The sequence below is a fragment of the Alexandromys fortis genome, unplaced genomic scaffold (assembly GCF_014885135.2).
Source record: "Alexandromys fortis isolate MF-2015 unplaced genomic scaffold, M_Fortis_MF-2015_v1.1 scaffold_64, whole genome shotgun sequence".
Classification (NCBI taxonomy): domain Eukaryota; kingdom Metazoa; phylum Chordata; class Mammalia; order Rodentia; family Cricetidae; genus Alexandromys; species Alexandromys fortis.
Window position 1 is genome coordinate 5,727,367 of NW_026067976.1, and position 4,503 is coordinate 5,731,869.

Here is a 4,503-nt window from a genome sequence, read left to right on the forward strand (position 1 = left end):
CAATAATCTGAGACTAAATAGGTAATGGACCTAGTGAAAAACCAAATACTATTGCTCTGCTAAAGGAACATAACAATAAAATAACTCCTGATGATATTCTGCTTTACCCATAGACCAATATCTCACTCAGTTATCATCAGAGAAACTTCTTCCTGGAGTAGATGAGAAAAACAAGGATCCAGAATGGAAAAATGTGCAGAGTAAGAGACTCTGGAACACTCAGTCCTAAATGAGTCTTCGTTAAACCTCTCCCTTAAGACTCAGGAACCTATGTGGAAAAGGAAGCAGAAATGTTGTAAGGGTTAGAGGTTATGGATGACTCTAAACAGTGTCCTACAAATACAATAGGACTAAGAGACAGAGACTGTGCAAGCATGCAAGTGTTTACACAGCTTTAAGTCAGGTGGGTTCACAGCATGGCGAGGAAGAAGTGGACATGGCTTCACACCCCTAACCAAGAAGCTATCTCTGATTCGTATCCACTTGCAAAGGAAAGCATTCGTTTTCTCCAGTGGAGTCCCATTGGAGACTCAACCACACTTCAGGGTAGGCCTCATCCCCAGAAGTGGGGTCAACACAAAACAAACTCAATGGTACATTTGTAGGCTTTTTGTCTCATATTGCTTTTTAGGCTTTTTTGTTTTGTTTTGTTTTGTTTTGTTTTGTTTTGTTTTGTTTTGTTTTTGAGACAGGGTTTCTCTGTGGTTTTGGAGCCTGTCCTGGAACTAGCTCTTGTAGACCAGGCTGGTCTTGAACTCACAGAGATCCGCCTGCCTCTGCCTCCCAAGTGCTGGGATTAAAGGCGTGCGCCACCACCGCCCGGCAGGCATTTTTTTCTTATTGGTCTTTTTTGCTAGTATAGTTTTTTTTTTCTGAGTGAGGTGTGTGTGTGTATGTGTGTGTGTGTGTGTGTGTGTGTGTGTGTGTGTGTTTCTTTTTAAAGAGAGAAAAGGGCATGGAGTTGGGTGGGTAGAGAGGTAGGGAAAAATGTAAAAAAATGAGGGGAGAGGAAAAGTATGATCAGAGTATATTGTATGAATTACTGTTTTTCAATAAAAAGGCAAACAAAATAAACTTTTAAAATTAAAAATAAGATTTTAAAAACAAAGATTAGTTAAAGTTGGAAAAACAATCTAACACAAAATCTCAGAATCATGATGGGTACCATTTATAAAAGATATACCTAGGATAAATAAATAGATAAATAAATAAATGGTAGCTATTGTTATATAGGCTAAATACAGAAAAAAAATTGAATCTTGCTGTTGTTAGACCAGCAAAATTAATGTCAGATAAAGTGGTACAAAGCGCGACCAAAGCATGATCACAAGTAAAATGGTGTGCTTTGAGTTTTTTTTTTAAAATCAGTAAAATAACATAATACAAAACTCCTATCCATGTGAGAATAGTTTTATAAAAATCATAACTATAGTGAGGAATTTTAGCTCACTGTGATCCCACAAATCAACTTTGGCAGAAGAGAAATCATAATAGAAAGGTCGATGGGAGAAGTGTGTTCTCTCAAGCACACAGTGTAAGACATCCCCATGTATATCAGAGTATGCGCTTCTATAAGATGGGCTACAAAGTTTGTTCTTCTCTTAATCTCATTAGTTATTTATAAAAACTTGGCTTTTTGGCAAAAATACAAGGCAAAAATGCAAAATGTCAACCCAGATAGATTATAGTTTCTTAGAATAGTGAGAAAAGCCTATAAACAAGAAGATAAAGAACAAAATTTACTTTGGTAATGCAAAGGAAAAATATCAAACACATTTCCTATTATTTCCAACAAAGAAAACAGTAGAATTGAATGAACAGTAGCCTAGAAATGAACAGAAAGTGACTCCTGAAGACAAACATTTCATATTCCAATGAAAATATAGTTTTCTTAAGAAGGAAATGAGCAAGGGGCTGTGAGGTGGGTGACAACACCTGCTGTCAAGCTTGAAGATCCGAGTTCAATCCCTGAGACCCGCGAGGTAAGGGGAGAATTGAGTCCTGCAAGTTGTCTTCTGACCTCCACCTGAGTGTGTCATGGCATGTACACCCCACACCCCTGTATCCTCATATTCTCCACGAACACAGAATAAATAAAATAGGACTTTTTAAAGGAAGAAAATCAGTGAGCTAGGTAGTGTAATGGCTCAGCATGTAAAGGTGCCTGCTGCCAAGTCTGATGAGTGTGAGTGTGAACCTCAGAGGACCTGCATGGTGAAAGGAGAGAACTTACTTCTGGAGGTCATAATCCGACCTCCACATGTGAGCTACGTACATATACACAGGTACACACACACACACATACACACACACACACAAATGTAATGAAAATTTTATTTTTTTTAAAAAAGAAGGAAGTTAAACATATAGCTTAAGGAAATAGAAAAATACATATAAAATCAACTAAAAAGTTGGATTGGAAATTATATAAAAAGCAAAGTCAAAGTTAGTTGATCTTGCAAATTTATATGACACTACAAATAACTTGTAAAACCAAAGTAGGTTTTGAAAAATATAGATAGAACTGGCCAATCTCTGGCAGTGTTAGGAGCAGAGAAGGAACCAAGCCATGGTCAGGAGAAATCCAGAAGAGAGGGGGCAGGTGCTGAGGACACTAGTGAGAAAGATGGATGCACTCGGACCTCAGCTATTGCTACAGTCTTGGGAAATTTCAAGTTCACTGCCCTAAGAGTAAGTCTATAAATTTGTACTTCTTCTGGAATGAAATCTTTTACAACTTCAGGAGAGCAAACCACAGTGAGTTTAAATAGATCAATGTGAGGAACTTATTGCATAAGTTTATAAAACTCTGTCATAAGTGACATGAGTCTTCTAGAGAGCTTCAAGCATAATCAAATGCCCCAGTAGGACTTGTTTTGGAAGGCAAATCAACACTCCACTCTTAAACACAAACGCCAGCAGTTTAAATCTCCCAGCCTTCACAGTGTTCTTCAGTTGTTTCTGGGAGTTCTCCAAAGGCTTGACTTCTGTGTCCCAACCTGGGGCAGCAACTGTGGCTCAAAGAGTTGGCCCTGGGACTTTCTGCTCTTCGATCTTGCTTTGTAGAGAACGGCCAGCCGACTTCTCGTTTCTTCCAGGCATTTTCCATAATCTTCTTCCCCAGGGGATCTTTTCCTCCCAATCCTCATACTTAGGGAGATCTTATGCTTCTCCTGACTTCAAAAGAAAATCTGGGACCTGGGCCTGAACTTCAGTCCACTCATTCCTGGGGCCATTTGATTGGTTCAAGATGGTAAAGTGATCCAACCAAGGACAAGATACAATGGTATTTTTACTGAGCATCCTGCGGGGAAGAAGTTAGCATCCTTTCCACTGGGCCTGAGTTACTGGCAGACATTTTGATGCCATGTAAAATCAAGTCATGAAAAGTGGATCCAAAGAAGAGTGACTGTGATGTCAACTGGATTCCTGCAACAATCTTAAAGCTAAAACTGGTCTGCTCTTCAGCCTTTTAGTCGTAAGCTCTTGACATCTGTCAAGTTCTCACTACAACAAAGAACGGAATTATTTGATTGGCAGGGCAGTGAGGTGGTGTCTGGGTCTGAAAGCAGTTTGAAGCTTATGTCTACCAATATCCCAGCCCTCCCTGTCTCCGTCTCTCCCTCGCTCCGGTTCTCTGACAGTTTCCCCAGTCATCAGGGCTCATCCAGATTCCATCTATATATTTACTACTACCACGTGACCCAGAAATCTATCTTCCGTGTTTACTCAAATGGAATAGAATCACCACTAGTAAGATATCTTTGTTTCCATAGTCACCAAGTTTCTTCTGAGCTGTTCTGACGGCTTTTGTCTTTACGCTGTCTTTCCAAAGAATTTCAAACTTCCCCCGAAGGTCCCTGGCTCCTCCTTCCAACCAAACTTTGCTTTCCACTTTTTCCAGGGATACCCATTGCTGTCAGAGCTTCGCACCGCTGTACAGAGGAACCTGGTGAATGAGGGCCGTTGGGCAGTGTCTAGGCTCTGCCAAGGCCAGCTCAGGTTCCCTAATTCACCATGTTCTATCTTGTGAGGCGAAAAGGCTGTCTCTTTAGTACTAAAGGCAAGCACCTGCAGAATGGCTTTACAGCAGACAGTAAAACAGATAGGGGAAGGGAGAAGGCCTTTCTGCACTCTCACTGATCATTTTGGTTCAAGCTACACATATGCATTTTTAAGACCTCTAATTTTTTTCCCCAACATTTAAATGTTCTCATCTCACTGACTCAGACGTCTTAAGGATTAATAAACCCTTGCAAATCTGTTCTTGTCGGCCATTTTAATAGATCTGTCCTGCACACATCTTATCCCCACACCCCCCCTCAAAATAAAACAAACCAAACAATAAATCAAGACCACTGAAATGAAACCCAGTCTTACATCACAGAACAGCGGTTTTATGGGTGGAACGTGTGCTTGCTAATTTCAAGAACAAATTATTGTGTTTCATTTAGTGCAGTTCAACTTATACACTTTTAGCTACAGGAAATAAAAAATAAAACC